This window comes from Rattus norvegicus, chromosome 20 (assembly GCF_021556685.1).
Source record: "Rattus norvegicus strain SHRSP/BbbUtx chromosome 20, alternate assembly SHRSP_T2T, whole genome shotgun sequence".
Taxonomy (NCBI): Eukaryota; Metazoa; Chordata; class Mammalia; order Rodentia; family Muridae; genus Rattus; species Rattus norvegicus.
In genome coordinates, this window is record NC_141553.1 from 18,510,247 (window position 1) to 18,528,010 (window position 17,764).

The following is a 17,764-nucleotide window of genomic DNA, read 5'->3' on the forward strand; positions in this document are numbered from 1 at the left end:
GTCTCGGATGTGCCTCGTGGCCAAAGCACCAGGCACGGCAGGCACAGTGGCGGTGCCTCCAGGATGCTACCACAGGCAAACCCGCAACAGCTTTGTGGGAGAGCAATTTCAACCTTAGAACAAAACCCCAGCAGTAGAAACTCAAGCAAGTTCAACAGAGTAGTCGTATACAATGTAACATATCAACATACACCCCAGGCATGGAAGAATCCAACTTTTCCCCTAATGAAAACCCACATTTCCTATAAAAGCTTAGGCCATGGAACGTAAGAACTTACCTGGCAGAAGGGATTGTGGGTAACAGTTTGTTTTTACTTTTGAACCCTTGTCACCTAACTGCCTCCCTCCCTCCTGACCTTCCGGCTCCAGCAGGAGTTGTTCACATGTCTCTCCTGCAGGGGGCGCTTGGGCAGGGTTTTACCCTTGTGGCTCATGGATCTAGATTAGGATACATCTCTGAAGTGTAGCGATGCCGAACTCTCCGGACGTGGTGAGAAATAACCAAGGGCAGATGCCTCATTCTCCCTTTACCCTTTCTTTTTCATTTTAGGTTTTAGGGCATAGGGACTTCTTTTAAGTCACGTTTTGGTCTAAGTCCTTGGAGTATTAAGAAATACCGTTAAAATATTTAGTCCAGTTGAATGTGGACTGTGAACGGTCTTTAAATTTTCCCATTAAGCTTGAAAACGATTCTGTCCTGAGGTACCCAATGTGTGAGTTCAGCAAACCAGATGCCAGCCGGGTTCATAACGGGCTGGAGAGACATCCTAGTAAACAAAGGTTCTGGAAGCAGAGACCTTTTTGTTAGGTCAACGGTGGACAGTAAAAATTCCTCTTCAGCTATGAACTCACACAGGCCAAGCAGGTACAAGTTCTCTTTCGTATAGCTAGACCTTCTGGAGCATGCGCTCTGGAGGAGCTATATAGAGAGTTTTGAGGCCAGCCTGGGCTACAGAAACAACTTTTCTTGAGTAGCCAACAGAAGCAGGACTAAAAAAAAAAAAAAAAAAAAAAAAAAAAAAAAAAAAAAAAAAAAAAAAGTCAGGCCTGTTTACAGTGTCCGCTGGGCTCTATTTGGAGTCCTCAAATACCTAGACTGTTCAGACACTAATTTGCATCCTGGATTCAAACTTTGCATTAAATATTCGCATCCGATTGGAGAAGACAAACCCATACATCAAAAACCTCTCAGCTGTCATCCGAGAAGGGAAGGAGTTCCACTCCAGTGTGTGCTGGGTTAGGGTTGCTGAGATCTTGGCCGTTACTATGGAAATGGCGGGTCTCAAAAAAAATAAAACTGTAATTTCCATCGGTGCCGCCAATGTGACCCCGCAGCATCATGAATGGAGCGGACAATGCCCTGTGATGCAGTGGGAGACACAGGGGCAGCCAGTTCTTCTGCTCTTATTGCTTGGACAGTTTTTGTGGGAGAAGCTGCAGAGCAGCGGCTTAGATAAAAACCCAAGCATAGGTTTTTTTTTTTTTTTTTTTTTTTTTAAATATAGGTTGAAAGCAATCTGTTTTTAAAAAGACTTTACTCATTTATTTTATGTATGTAAGTACACTGTGCTGTCTTCAGACACCAGAAGAGGGCATCGGATCCCCTTACACCCATGGTCATGACCCACCATGTGGGTGTTGGGGAATTGAACTCAGGACTTCCGGAAAAGCAGCCAGTTTTCTTAACCACTGAGCCATCTCTCCAGCCCATGAGCATTGATTTAAGGCCGACCTTTGCTTTACAATTATAATATCAAGGGCTGATCCATTTCCATGGGAAGGTTAAGAAAGTTAAAGAGACATGGTTAGCCGGCCTGATCTGGTAGCACACTACTTAATTTTTATCCCTTAATGAAGAATTATCATTTGTCAGAGGAACTGACAGGAAATCACACACAGTGATCTGCACGTTAGAGGCCCGAGACCCGCCCCTCTGTGCCTGCTAGTGAGCAAGGTCACCAAGGCAAGCATCCAAGGCAAACATCGAGTCAGATCCACCCCAGCCTGTCTGCTGGTGAGCGCCCAGTGCTGTCACAGAGGCATCAGCCTAAGGTGACCCAGGGGAGGTCACATGAAAGCTGGTGACCCTGTTTCCCATGGAAGCTGGTGACTTTTTTTTTTCCAGTGGAAGTTGATAGCTTTGTTCCAGGGCCACATGGCTCTCAACTTTGCTCTCATCCCAGTCACTTCCCCAATTGTTGTAAACCTCTGCCCTGTGTTGTCCCCCAACCCCGCCCTCCTCCCACTTAGCCACTCACTAAATCCCAGGCGAGATTGATAACGCATGTTGCCCTGCATCTAGAGGTTTTACAGAGGACCCAATATTAGGGTCCATGGATTCTTTTCACAGAGATTCATGGATCCATTTATTATGAGAGCACAGGGTAAGAGCCTCTAAAATCTAAGCCAGAGAAGAAAGCATAGAAGGAAGGCTGCCTGGAGGAGGTCAGCGTTGAGCTGAGTCTGGTTGAACTGATAGAAGTGGTCCAGATGAAGTGGGGGAGGCATTTTCAAATGCGAGGGAAGGGCTGGCAATGAGGCAGAGACACATAAGGGAGTGAAGATTGGGGAAAGGAGCAAGGGGATGATGGTGATGATGGTGATGATAGTGATGATGGTGGTGGTGGTGGTGGTGATGATGATGATGATGACAATAGATAAGAAAGAGGAAGAGTTCCTAAACTATGAGACAGCGTTGATGAGGCTCTCAACATGGTTCTGGGACAGGAGACCTTGTCTTGCTCTCAGATCTCTCAGTCCCAGAAAATGGAACAGATGGGGTACCCATACCTTCCTCTCCTATTCCCACACACAATGCTTCTTTTTTTTTTTTTTTTTTTTTTTTTTTGGTTCTTTTTTTTTTTTTCCGGAGCTGGGGACTGAACCCAGGACCTTGCGCTTCCTAGGTAAGCGCTCTACCACTGAGCTAAATCCCCAGCCCCACACACAATGCTTCTTGAAGGGTCAGATGAGCATCTGAGGTTCTGGGTCACTTTAAGGTGAGGCCTAGTCGTCTCTTTGAAGGAGGAGTGAGCCTAACTGGAAGTCGGTCACTGGAGGCAGACCTTGAGGAATACAGCCCACCAGACAACCTCTCTGCTTCCTGTTCCATCACAGTGCGAAGACGTAAGGAGTCTCAGTTTAGGCTCTGGCCCCTACGCATCTTCCCATGACCATCCTTTGCCTAAGGATGGACTGTGCAACCCCAAACTGGGAGCCCAAAGAAATCATCCTTAAAGCTGCTTCTGTCAGGTATGCTGTCACAGAGATGAGAAATGTAACCAATATGTTGGGGACTGAGGTCACACAAACATGTAGACCAAAGGGTCCTCATATCTGGATTTTAGTCCAAGGACATGGCAATCACCTCCCAAGATGACAATAATTGATAAGAGCTTAGAAGCAGTTGAAACTACACTTTAAAAACACCTACACTCCAGATTACTATAGTCCTAAACCCTCCTTATTGTTGGGTTTGAACACTGTGTTCTCTCATGCTCCTCCTAAGGCCCAGGGAATATTTGAGTCGGGACCCTGACCTAGATCAATCCCACATCAATCCTGCGACGGGATAGGTCTTACGTGGACACACCTCTGCATGCCTCCTGACACTCGAAAACAGTTGCTCGATTATTATCTCGAATACAATATGAGGAAAATAACGTTTATTTCTTTGTGTGTAATTCTGCTTGTGAGGAAGGATAAACTGCGGGGTCATTTCAGGCGACAGTGTTAATGTGTCCTCTGTAGCTTTGTTGGTAAGAAGTAATTAGTTCTATATAAAGAGGAGTCCGATGGTTTATCACTCACCTGTAAAAATTAACAATTAGTAACTGGCTCAGACATAGGACCCTGCTCAAGTCGCTAACAGAAAGCCACATGCAGGGTGCGAGGCATCCTACAGGGGGCACTATGCTGGCTGGCTCTGACAATTGATTTCTCCTAAGATTCACAGTAATTCACTGGGTGGTTCTGGTTGTGGGACTCACATAATCCAGCCTAGCAGGAAAGGAACTCTGATTCTTCAAGAGTTACAGAAGAGTCATACTACGCACCAGAAAGCCCAATAAGAAACACACTGACTCGAGTCTGGGGGAACTCCAGTGGACCCAGCCAGAGGATAGTAGGAAACTGACTTACACTTTAATGGCAGAACAGAGGGCTTAGCAGTCAGCTGACCTTGCTATAGGCTCCTCAGGATGCACACAAGGTACAGGGGACCTTGCAAAGGAAGGAGACTAGATCCTGATGGCACCAATGGTAGGGATGTCTAGAACATGTTCGCTACAACCAGTGTTATTGATTGTTCTTTCTAGCCACCAAGGTTCTAGAACCCTGGCTTATGTAGACAGTTGAGTCAGTCCAGCGTGGGCCCTGACGCTGCCTTTTCCTGATTCAAAGGTAAAGCTTTTGGGATGCCTGTTCCTTCATTATTACTGGGGGGTTTTGAAAATCTTGCCTGGCCTCAAAACTGATTGCTATTAAAATAATTCTTCACTTTTGGCCATGGGAGTTTATTCTTGTTATAAGATGATAGAAGATCTAACCCAGAGCTGACTCCTGGTGTCTCCAGGAAGAGTCACTCAATTACCAATTTGTTTATTGTGGTCATTCTCAAACAGAGACCATGACAGAGAAGACAGTCATAGAACAGGGAGGAATCTTGATGCCCCCGCCCCCACCCAAGGACCACACATGCTCAAAGATCATCTTTACCACTGATCTGAATTTCCTAGTTCCCCAACCTCCTTCGGAAATTCTCTTTTTGAGAGCTATTTCATTCAGTTACACAGGCTAATTCGGAATTGATTATATAGTGCAAGCTGACTTTGAAAGCTCCATCCTCCTGCCTCAGACTCTTGAGTGGCTGGAGTTACAGGTATGTGCCGCCCTGACTACTGGACATTTTCTATCCCCACTCTGTGGGAGAAGCACAGAGCAGTTTAGAGGGAAAATAGTTGTCTCAGATCCCCACTGTTGTTGGAGTAGGTGTATCACTGTGAGTGAGGGCTTTAAGACCCTCATCCTAGCTGCCTGGAAGCCTGTATTCTGCCAGCAGCCTTCAGATGAAGATGTAGAACTCTCAGCTCTGTCTGGATGCTGCCATGCTCCCACCTTGATGATAATGGACTGAATCTCTGAACTTGTAAGGCAACCCCAATTAAATGTTGTCCTTATAAGAGTTGCCTTGGTCATGGTGTCTGTTCACAGCAGTAAAACCCTAAGACTCTATCTACCTACCTATCTATCTATCTATCTATCTATCTATCTATCTATCTATCTATCTATCTATCTACCTACCCACCTACCTACCTTCATTTCTTTCTAAACAAAACCAGGCTAGTAGAACACACATACCTTCCAGGCATCTAAAGCCCCTGTTATCAGAAGAGGCACAAACGAGAAAGCACAGCTGACCCCAGCATTTTTCCCCTGTGTCCTCTTTATTCCAGCTCCATTCTGACCAAGTCGGAAGCTGCCACAATTTGAATGCCCCTGCCTTGCCCATGATGAAGTAGAGCAGAGAATCCTTTTTGACATCTCTGTGGCCGAGGTTCTGGCCTATAGTTCCTGGCATCATGTTCTCTGTGGGATGCTGTGGGACACTTTTCAGTCTTGTCATTGTGATGTGTTCATAAAAAGATAAAGGGGGAGGTGTTCTATGGAAATGTAGTGAGGTATGTGAAAGGTACCTCTACAGGCCCATGCTGAGACATCCCTTCTCCTAAGAGACCAGCCACAAGACGGTATAGTATAATCTAGAGTTTATTCAGGGCATGAGGAAGGGGGTTAAGATGGTAATAGGGGCAGAAAAAGGCAGAGAGAGAGAGAGTAGAGAAGTAGAGAAATAGAGGCAGGCCAAGAGTGGGGGTTGTGGGATGGGGAGAGAAGGGGCAAAGTGGGAAGAGGATAAGAGCAAGAGAACAAGAGTGCAAAAGAATGAGGAGGGGGCAAGCAGCCCCTTTTATTGTGTCAGGCATTCCTGGCTGTTGCCAGGTAACTATGGGGCGGAGCATTCTTGGCTGTTGCCAGGTAACTGTGGGGCGGAGCTTAGACAAAAGACATTGCATCATAATCCAGAAGCGATGCTGTTACAAATGTAACCACCAGAAGTGCTTTTGAGGAGTGAAGGGAATCTGGTAAAAACATCAAGGCTCTGGTTACAGGGGTGGGTCCCGGGAGTCTGATTAGCCTGTAGGGCAGATGCTGACATCTTTGGGTGCACCTAAGGTTAGTGGTTAGTCTGAGTGGCAGCTGCAGGATGGGGGAGGGGGTGAGGGAGAGGAGGACAGCTACCTCTTTTGAAGAGATCTATGTTTTCAGCTTCTGGGGTTCAGATGCCCCCCCCCCGCCCCAAGCTTCCTGATGCTTTGGAGAAAGGAGTATCTAGCATATGCAGTCAATGTATATTCTATATCCATTTGCAAGATCAGAGGGAGGGAGGGGACCATGTAACAAGGAAAGGGTCTCATCATCCACAGAGGCAACACAGGAGTGATATAAGCACTGGGCGGGGGGGGGGGTTGGGAGGAATGAGCAGGCACAGCATTAGTCACATATAAGAACCCACCTAAGCTCTACAGTGAGACAATGGAGAGAGGCGTGCATATCCCCCAGCAAAAACAATGTATGGGAGCAGAGGTGGGATGAAGTGTGGCTTCTTGGTCTTCTTGGTGTTTATTATGGTTTTACCTCATAGTTTAAACTTTATGGGAAGTTTTTTGGGGGGAAGCTGTCGAAACAAGGTGTCTCGGTGTAACCCTAGCTGTCCCGGAACTTACTCTGTAGACCAGGCTGCCTGGAACTCAGAGATCTGCCTGCCTCTGCCCTCAGAGTGCTGGGATTAAAGGCATGCACCATCCCCTGCCTGTAAGCTTTGGGTTCTATTCAGTCAAAGTTTGCATGGTGCTTCATGTCCCAACCTTCATAAGGTTCTGATCTCTTCTCTAAGGGGTTCGGCTGATAATCGTAGGTGAGTGGAGCCTCATTTGAGAGTTCTTAGCTTGTCCAACGTTTGGTAGCCACGTCTGTGGATCCAGATCAGGCAGCAACTGCACCTATAGACTCTTTCTCTCAGTTCACTGCGACTGCAGCTCTGTCTTTCAAGCGTTTCTCTTAGCCTTCTCAGGTGCCAGTTAGGACTGAGAGGTCTGATCCGTCCTTTTGAGGGGGTAATAATTATTCATTTAAGAAGTATTCAGCCCCCATGCAAAATTCAATTCTATTAAATTTGAGTAACTACTACAACATTCACAACACAGAAAAGGTGTTTTCTTACTCAGATGCCTGAGGAACATCATTGGGTGTGCTGGGGAAGCATGCTTTACATAAACCTAGACTTGGGATTTCTTCCTAGGAGCTCCATTCTTACCACTCATGTCCTTAGAAAGGGTGTCATGCAGGGCTGAGCCTCCTGGTGCTCAGAGGGGTAGACAGGGAGAATCCTAGTAGAAATTAAGGGAGGTTTATTATTACTGTGCTGGGGGTGCCTCTCCCACCTGCTGGCTCCCTTTTTGTTGCTGTTTGGGGTTAAGTTGGGCTTGTGATGTGGCTGGTGTTTGTCTGCATTAAGCATCCATCCCCTCCCCACCCCCCAACCCCGCCTCACATCTGGCCATTGTCCCCCTCCCAAGTGACATTTCTATAGAAGACAGAGGGGAGGGAGAGATGGGAAGGGATGTGCCCCAGGGGACTCTGATTACTGTAATTTGAGGAACAAGTACAGGGGATAAGATTCCTGTTTTCTACTAAATTAACATTTAGGTTTGTAGTAATTAGTTGGGAACTCTTGTAACTTCCACTGTGAAAGAATGAAGTCCTTGTGTGGTAACGGAGGCTTTACAGGAGATTCTAACAGCTCTGTTTAGGGTTCAAAACAGAAAGGAGTACATTTGGCTGTTCTTTTTTGTTGTTGTTGTTGTTTGTTTGTTTGTTTTTTCTTGGTTTCTTTTTTCTGCTTTGTCTTGTTTTTTTTCTTCTGTTTTGTTTTGTTTTGTTTTTTAAACTATTGTCGCACTGAGCCATAACTCCAGCTCCCGCTTTGCCTCTTTCTCCCTGATGGTTCTTCTGACTTCTCCAAGACCTCCCCCTAGAAGACACCAACCTTGGGTATTTGACCCTCACGTGATTGAGAGCTCCTTGCTAGTGTTTGTGAGCCCTTGGAGGCCCATTTCCTATATTGTATCAAAGATGGTTCTCTCAGAAAGCACTTGGGAAACAGTGCAAGGCCTGAATCAGACCGGAAACGGTCAAAGTGGAATGCTCATTGAGACGCTGCATCTGCAAAGGTGGCATTTTTCAATTTTACCCCCAAAACTAAAAATGTTAGGATAAATGATAGTGCCTAAGAAAAGGTAATTTGGGAAGTTTACCCAGTGTGGGGGAAAAAAAGCAGATCTGGGGAGGGCCTGAGGGCCAGGTTTAGAGGCACAGGATAGAGAAAGGTTGTGAGAAGTTTTGAGTGCTAAATGATGTCAGCAGAGACAATGGAATGAAGAGTTTGATTATTCTTGGTGGCTAAGTCATTTTTCTTTTTTTTTTTTTTTTTTTGGTTCTTTTTTTAGGGGCTGGGGACCGAACCCAGGGCCTTGCGCTTCCTAGGTAAGCGCTCTACCACTGAGCTAAATCCCCAGCCCCGTCATTTTTCTTTGAATACAAAGTAGTAACAAGAGAGCCACGGTAGATCCTCTCAAATACGATCCGAGCTCTGCAAACACCTGTGGTCTGGTTTATTCTGTATCCATCTAATCTGCAATTGATGCTCTCAAGATGTGTCATCATTTCATACGCCTGCCTTTGAGTAAGAGAAAAACACCTCAGATTAATGTTTTAACAAATCGTCGATATAAGACAGATGGGTTTCTGAGCTGTCAAAAGGCAGAACCCCGTGTTTCAGTTCAGACCACAGAAAGTGCTGGAATAAAATGATACGGCGCTGAGAGCGGTTCTCGCTAGCCGACGGGGCCCTGAGCTGCTTTTGTCGTCTCTATACTCTGTCGTCTCTGTACTTTCACATGTTTTATTTCCTCGAGGTCATGAATTGCTTTCCTAATTAAAATGAAAACATGATTCCGATGGTTTGTGTGGAAATTCACCAGGAACCATAGTCTGTGGTTCTGAGAACAGCTTCTTTTGTTGGCCAGAATCCTGTGACTGCCTTGGCTCCCAGAAAACTGAAGCCCAGCAAGAAAGTCTTTGAAGTCACTACAGGCTGTGTTCTTCAGGTTTCTGAGGATCCAGTGAGTGCCCTTGCCCAGAAAATGAACTTAACTTTATTAGGTGTGCGTTTCTTTTATGTACAAAAGCAGGCTTGCCCAATCATGAAAGATGACGTGGCCACGACTTCCAAACAGTATGCACTTCACCTTAAAGTATGACTGAAATTTTAGGTCATTGGTGCTTCTCAGACCTCTGTATCACTTACATTTTCTTTGATTCCTTCGATCATTTATTGGAATCAAAGTCTGAAGATTCTGTAGAGCCTGAGGCTTGACTCTAGCCACAGGCTGGATTTCCAGTTTAAACCAAGCTCTATCACTCAATTTAGATGAATTTTCATAAGAAGTGTTAGCTAAGGCTAGACCAGCTTAGGGAGGGTGAGGACCTCCAAAGATGTCTCCTCTAAAGAAACACCTTTTAATGATTTTTAAGGCTACAATATTTCAGAAGCACTATTAAAGCTTTGTGGAATATCAACCAAATATGGTCAAATAGTCAGATGTAGTCAAATCTCATTGGTGTGTGTGAGCTCCCTTTCTGACTGAAATGTTTCTAGGGCTGGACCCTCAAAATCCAACTCTGATCATCAGCTGGATTTGTATGGGGCCTTGAGGGCTGGTGCACAAAGCCCTGGGCCAGAATAAAGAGGGAGCTAGGTTCTCAAGCCAAGCCAAATGGTTGAAATCAGAGTCCAGAGGTAATTTTGATTACAGCAGTATTTGCTTCTCCATATGTTCCCCAGATGTTCCTTGTAGAGTTGTTTCTAGAAAGACATGACTTAAATAAGGCATTTAAAAAATTATACGAGGTTTACAATAAAAATCTTAGTAAGATCAGTAGAGCAAGATGTGGTTATGCAGCAGAGAGCATCATCAATATAGAGACAGAGAGGACCCTTTAACTTAAGAACGCCTTTGGATCATGTGATGGGCAGACGAACATTTGGACCATAGTGAAAGGCCACGGAGTCTTAATTGACACTTGAACCACATAAACAGTGCCTTGTAGGAAAAGAAAAATTCTGCCTCAGTAGCTTGATCCAAAGTAGAGAATGTTGAGAGGTCTCTGAATAGAACCCAGAGGACAGGCTGCGTGGCAAGCCATACATTCCATAAAGAAGTACAGTTGGGCATCGAGAGGGGTGGTTGGTGGTTAGGGTTCCTTTGAGACCAAGGAGGGAAGACCCAGAGAAATACGCACGGTTATACTTCAGCGATGTGCTATGACCTTAGCATTTGGGTAATCACCTTAAGCTACCCCCTTAACCTGGTACAAAGTGATCCTTTGTTTAATTCCTAGTCATTGAAGCTACAGACTGTGTCCATCAAGTGACCTGGTCCAGAGGATATTCCACAGGGTGCATTCCTGGCCAGTGCCCCTGGTCTAGTAAGTGGAAGCCCGAGAACAGCAAGACTTCATCTTCTACAGAATCCAGGGTGTCCATATTTGCATGCATCCTCTAGCCTTTGGAAGTTCTGAGCCTTCATCTGGTGAACCCTGAAGAGTCCTTGTGACTTCACAATGGGGTTCTCTTTCCGAGCATCACCTAGGACTGTGCAGGAACACTGAAAGGCTTGATAACTGGTTCTGGTTATACATTAGTTTTCCTCAGATGATAACAGAAGCTTGGAAATAGATACAAACAGCATCCTCTGTAAACTCTCCTGTGGATATGACCGACGTATGTGCGTATGTGGATATTACTCCTCACTGACATGTTCCAGAGATATGCCTCCTTCTCTCAGAAAAGATTCCTTTGCCTGAAACCAGTACCAGACATGGACCCAACAGTAATGACAAAAATATAGAACAGTGTCCCTGATGAGCACAGGTGGGAAAGAAATCCTTCATAGAATACTTGCAGATCTGAGAACATATCCAGTCATCCTTCAAGGTGAAGTGCACCTGTACTGTTTGGAAGTTGTGGCCACGTCATCTTTCATGATTGGGCAAGCCTGCTTTTGTACACAAAAGAAACGCACACCTAATAAAGTTAAGTTCATTTTCTGGGCAAAGGCACTCACTAAATCCTCAGAAACCTGAAGAACACAGCCTGTAGTGACTTCAAAGACTTTCTTGCTGGGCTTCAGTTTTCTCGGAGCCAAGGCAGTCACAGGATTCTGGCCAACAAAAGAAGCTGTTCTCAGAACCACAGACTATGGTTCCTGGTGAATTTCCACACAAGGCATTGGAACCATGTTGTTGTGGAAGAAAGGAGTCATTGATGAAGTTCACCAAGGTCTTATGGTAAAAGCCTCTTAAATGAATAATAATAATAAGAAGAAGAAGAAGAAGAAGAAGAAGAAGAAGAAGACGAGGAGGAGGAGGAGGAAGAAGAGGAAGAGAAGGAGGAAGAAGAGAGGAGGAGGAAGAGGAGGAGGAAGAAGAGGAGAGGAGGAGGAAGAGGAGGAAGAGGAAGAAGAAGAGGAGAGGAGGAGGAGGAGGAAGAGAGGAGGAGGAGAGGAGGAGGAAGAGGAGGAGGAGGAGGAGGAGGAAACACACCTCAAGGCAACAAAGGCCTATAAGACTAATCTACAGCCAACATTATACTGACTGTGGAAATATTTGTTTACCAGGAAACTGGGAAAAAGGCCAAGGGTGCCCTCCTCTCTCCATTCTTATTCAATATGGTACTGGAAGTTGTGTGATATTGTAAGGCAAAAGAAAACAATGAATACATGCAAATAGAGAAGCCAAAGGAGTCTTATGCACTCCTGAAGAATCTGTCTGAAAACTCTTCAGGTCTGACAAACTCTTTCAGCAAAGTTGCAGGATATGTAGCAAACACACAAGGGCTGGGAACATGGGTTGAATGGTGGAATGGCTGCATGTCGTGAAAGTTTGATCCTTAACCCGAATAACCAGGTACGTTAGCACATCTGTAATCGCAGCAGTGAAGAAGCAGAGACAAGGAGGGTCAGAAGTTCAAGGTTATCCTTGTCACAGGGCAAGTTTGTGGCCACCTTGGGCTACCCAAGACCCTGTCTTGAAGAAAAAACTAAATTAAAAAAACAAACAAAATAAAAATAAACTCTGCCTGCGAAAACTAAGAGTGAAATAAGCCAGACTCATAAAGACAGCTACCACACAAACAACTCATGTGGATTCTGATTTAAATATGATTATATAGGAATGAGAAAAAAGTAGAATGATTGTGAACATGCCATCTCAAAACCCAGTATTTTGCATGCTAACTTAAAATTTATTTTAAAATATGAAAAAACCCCACAGACACGATAAGGGTGAAAGATAAAGTTTCAGGGGTGAGAAAGGAGAACTCTCATGTTCAGAGGGTGATGGGGGAAGACAGACAAAATATTACATTTACTTTTATAATCTAGATTTAAACATCTGACATTAAAGCAGAAGGGAGTCGGGTCTAGTGGGTTGGCCTGATGCTGCTTTCATTTTAATGCTAATACTGGATCCTCAAGATATACTCCTGCTCCCTCCTCAAGAGAGGGTCATCGTGAACTCAGGTGATGCCATGTGAACTTTCTCCCCAATTTAACTGGTCGATAAAAGCCTAGAGCCATGATTGATCCATGGAGGGACTGAAGGCTTGAGAGGGGGGCAGAGAGAGAGAGAAAGAAAGAGGGGGGAGGGAGGGAGAGGAGAGGGAGAAGGGAAAGGGGCAGGGGGAGAGAGGAAGACAATGGAGGAAGTCATCATGGATCAGAACCACATGGCCAGGAACAACATTAAGTAGGAAGGGTCCTCGTAGCTGGGGAGCAAGTTAGTTTGGCCCTAGATCCACCCAATGAAGCGTATATATGGTTTATCATTAAAATATCTGGATTGTAAAATCCAGCAACACGGTGGAGAGAAAGGAGATGCGTGGAGACAGGAGGGAGATACAGTGTACGCAATGTGAGTGATACGTATGTAAAAAATATCACAGGGAAGCCCGGTATTCTCTATGCTACCCAAAAGCATTTACATTCTCTATAGAGCCCAAGCCCTCTGCTGTTTACAGAGAGTAGGGTAACCCCAAGGCACTGGGTAAGTGAGTGAAACATTGAAGACCAAGAGCAACAGGGTCAGTAGAGAGCAGCGGCTTTCACCCTCCCCAACGCTGTGACACTTTAAAGCAGTTCCTCATGTTGTGGTGACCCCCCCCAACCATAAAATTATTTCGTTCCTACTTCATAACTAATTTAGCTACTGTTATGAATTGCAATGTAAATATCTGATCTGCAACTCTCAAAGGGGTTGTGACCCACAGGTTGAGGTTAAGCATAACTTAGCCCGTGTCACAGTCAGCCAATAGCTGGGGAGGACAGGCAAGATCAGGTGACTCACGCTTCTGCACTCAACTGTCTCACCTTACACTGTTTACAGGCTGTACCGTGACATAACACGCATGTACACACTCATGCCTTTCTTATAACAACACTGTGGTTTCAGATAAGCTCATCTAGGTAAAAAAAAAAAAAAAAAAAAAGTAGGTCAAGTTGCTGTAAAATTATAAAAAATGCTGTCTTTTACCCCCATTAGATCCAGCCCTGCAGTGCCCCAAGGTGTCTGGTAGATATCTTCATCTCAGTCAGCAAAGCCTCTCACCCGCTCTGCTCCATCCCATATCACACTGCCGATGGCTTCTCTCTGAGCCTGGCAACAATCTCTCTACCCATCCAGTTCCCAAGACAGGTTGCCACCATGCCAGAAATAGACATCCCAATTCCGTGGCGGCTTAGCCTCCCAGCCACCACGTACTCTCTTAAACTTAATGTGCCACAAAAACACACAACACAATAACCTCTGATCCAATTGATAAGATATAATTGCCCACCCGAACATACAAAGCCCTGTACACATCTATCCCTTAAGAACATTCATAACAACCTGTAAAGGTACAGAGTGGAATCTTAACATCCACCTCCATGTTCTCTCGGTGGCTTCATCTCCAGTCTCCCCCAGTTCCAGTCTCTTCCTTTTCCCTCAAACTTTTCTCCCGCCCATCCTTCCCTCTCGTCCAATGACAGGCCTCGTTCTATCTTGTACCTGCCTTCAGCTGTATGACATCATCCTACAGGTCAATATATAGAGGTAAATCATTTAGCTTGTAACATGGACTTCGGGATCATCTGACACGCAAGTGACATGTGCACATGTCAGCATACCACGAGTGTGACAGAATGCACACACAAACTATCCCTTCACATACAAACTCAAGAGAGAAAACCTTGCTAATATCCAAGAGCAGCTTCCAGCTTTGAGGATTTAGATGTCCTTTCTCAACTGGCTCATTTTTACAAAAACCAGTTATTAAATACAATTAAACAGGGCCTTGAGTGATCCCAGTTAAGGACACTCAGCTAAGATAAATATTTGAATAGAAGCGATGCCCTTTAGGCCAGTTTCAATTCCAGAATATTCAAAGAATTATGAGAACCAAGAGAATAAGGACTTGGACTGCACTATGGAATAACTTTCTTACAAGCCAGAAGAATTCTGTGAACCAATCAATACTTCACAGACACCTCCTCCACTTTAGAAAGGGCTTTCTGTTGTGCCCTTTAAACATGACTTTGGAAAAGCATTTTAGGTCCTCTGAGTCTTTCAGCACCCGAGTGCTTAGCCTAACCTTTTCCATCACTACTTTCTGGGACTCTTTTTTTTTTTTCCTGACTAATTATCTACAGATCTAACCTAGTAAAAGACAATCTTCCCAGATGAACGTAGATCTCTGGAGGGGTCACCTTGTCAGGGCTTGTCTATGTTCCTCATCTGGGAAGGAAAAGACGGTCTGAGGTTATATAATCTGGACTCTTCTTGGCCTTAGAGATAAAATCTATCAGGGACAACTGCTTGCCTCTTGATTCTGTTCCTTTTAGATTTTGATCTCGACCATCCTGTGTCTGGTTCATCTCAGGGAGTCTGTCTGGGACCAATATTCTAAAACTGATAGAACCATCTGACCAAAAGAGGCAGTGATACAGTACTTTCCATATGCAGCCTTCCCGTTTTTCACTCTTGTTTTTTCTTTTCCTAGCAGGAGCCCATGAGAGACAAAGGAGCCAGGCACGTGGATGTCTCGTGCAAAGACCTTACAGGTGGGAAATTTAGAGACCCAAGGAGAGGCATAGCATGGCTGTGGTGGCAGAAATGCACCGTGCACGTTGGGGGCTTCTTCCCCTGCCAGTGGTTCTGGAAACTCCGGGAGGTGGGACCTATCTAGAGGAAGTACTTCACTGGGGACCGCTTGTTGTCTGCCATGATGGAGGGAAGAGCCACACATCCATGGATCGCGCTGTCTGAAACCAGGATCCCAAATAAATGTTTTTTCTCTTTACGTTGTTTCTGTCTAGTATTTTGTCACAGGGATTAGGTAGGAAGCAACTAAAATAAAGACAAAGGCGGGGGTGGGGTGGGGAGACTCCATTAGAGTGCGAGCCCCATTAGACTTCCACAAACCAAACAAAGGCTTTGGCTTTGAGAGAGATGGAAATCCACTAGGGCGTTTTGAGCTGGCTCAGTCTTTACCTTTCTGGATTATAACTAGAGATTTGTAATACATTCGAATGAATGAATGAATGAATGAATGAAACAATTCCAGGGAAGCAGGGCTATGCTTGTCCCAGGTTAAGGAAGGTTAGTTGGCTGTCTGGATTCTGAATATATTTTGGAAGTAGAACCAGCAGGGTTTAAGTCAGTTTGGGGGTGGGGGGGTACGAGGACTTGAAAGAAAATTTTAAAATGAACTAAGCCTTTTTACATGGAAAATTGGAAGACGGTTATCATGGTATCCGCAACGGGAATGGCAGGATAGGATAAGATTGTGAGCAAGACAGAAGCTTGGTTTCACTGGACAAATCCACTGTAGACTGCCCGAAGAGCATTGCATCTAGATGTCGAGAGACGAACAGTGGAATTCTGGGTCTAAAATTCAAGGGTGTGAATGAGAGACCAGAGCTTTGGGGTTCAGACTCCAGCTTAGAAAACCTGGCCTAAGGTTGGACTCAAGTTAACTAACAAGCCAGCATGTAGCATCAGGTTCCAGGTTCCTCCCCAACAAATCTGCACCTCTAGGTTACAAGCCTGCCCCTGGCAGTTCACTCCCTAACAACCACCAACCAGGAGAAAAGCAGAACTTAAGTTTATGGTTTGGCTCCCAGCACCAGCCAGTTATGTTAAAGGGCAATGATAGTCCATAATGCCCCATCCCCCACAGTAAAATGTGTGCCAGGCTGGAGACCCCTTTGCTTGTTTGCTTGCCCCTTTAAATACTTGCCTGAAACTGGACTCAGGGCTGCCCCAACTTCCTGTCTGACTTCGAGCTTAAATAAAGAGACCCTGATCCGATCATATTGGAGTAGGCTCCTAGTTGGTCTTTGGGGGCTCAAGGACGAAGCATACTCAATATGGAAATTCTTACTCAAATATGGAAATTCTGTTACCTACACAGGGCTTAAGGATGGTTGAATTGGTGAACTTATCAAGAGATCAAAGCTATTAGGGTAGCCCCGCCCAACCGGAACTTTCTGCAGCTGATATTCCAATCTTAAAACTGTGCAATTAGCATGTCTGTCTGTCGTCTGTCAATAGGAAATGCCCAGAAAAATAAACAACCATCCGGGTTTTTCAGTCTTTGTGTTCCCTCACAGAGCGCGCGCGCACACTCGCTGGCAGGGCTCCAGGAACAGGTGTGTTTGTGCGAATCGTTGTTTATAGGCCTTTCTCTCTTTTTTTTAAATGAGGATTTTGAACTGTAACAGATTGACTGGAAAGGCTAATCCAGCAGGCGAAGCAAACAAGTCGGGCTTCACAGGCAGAAATAAATGACTGGCAAATCTGAGAGTAAATGTCGTCCCGAGACACAGACCGTGGGGGGAGGAGGGGTGGTTCTGGTGTTTGTCTCGGTGCCAGAGTGAACACAAGCAGGAACCGCTGCCGCTTGGCCAGATGGAGAAATCATTGTGCCCCTGACAGCGCAGCCTCTATTCCTGGTTGCCTTGGTGACAGAGAACTCATAACATGCAAATGAGGCGGAGAGGAATTAGTGGGAAAACAGGTGGCCCTGCTAACTCCACCTTGGGCAAAGGCAGAGAGGGAAGGCAAGAGAGGCAACCAGGAGCCCACGGTAAGGGAGAGAGGCACGGGGCTGCCTCTTCATAAACATCTTGGCAAAGCCAAACTTTCTACATCTCCTAGTACCTCTACTCGGCCTCAATTTAGATAACCTGTAACTTCTGCACCCAGGTCCCGTCTGACATCAGAGAGAGGGCACAGTAGGTGGATGAGCAAAAAACATAAAACATAAAAAAACATAAAATCATTCTTCTCACACAAAGGGAAGGCTTTCTGAGATGTACCTGGCTCGGCACCGATTTCTACTCAAATCTCTGTCCCTTCCTTCCCTGGGAACGATAGCTACGTGCCAATTGAATATGAAGCAAAAACGTAAACCAAGAAATTTAGCAGAATCCTGAACGTGGTTCTGTCTGTCCAAACCATCCTGATAAATCCAGGTCTCACAAGCCAAAGGGGGTAAGATTTAAGGAGCGAACATTTGATTTGTATTATAGGGAAGCTAGACATAAAA

At 45.2% G+C, this 17,764-nt stretch overlaps 1 long non-coding RNA gene across 1 annotated transcript; it reads left to right on the forward strand.

Annotated features, from left to right (window-relative positions):
- The first annotated feature begins 318 nt into the window (after nt 1-318).
- On the forward strand, nt 319-15,506 carry LOC102548329 (uncharacterized). Its single transcript, XR_015645162.1, has 3 exons — nt 319-490; nt 3,025-3,252; nt 15,218-15,506. It is a non-coding gene; the product is annotated as an uncharacterized LOC102548329 (long non-coding RNA).
- The last annotated feature ends 2,258 nt before the right edge of the window (nt 15,507-17,764 follow it).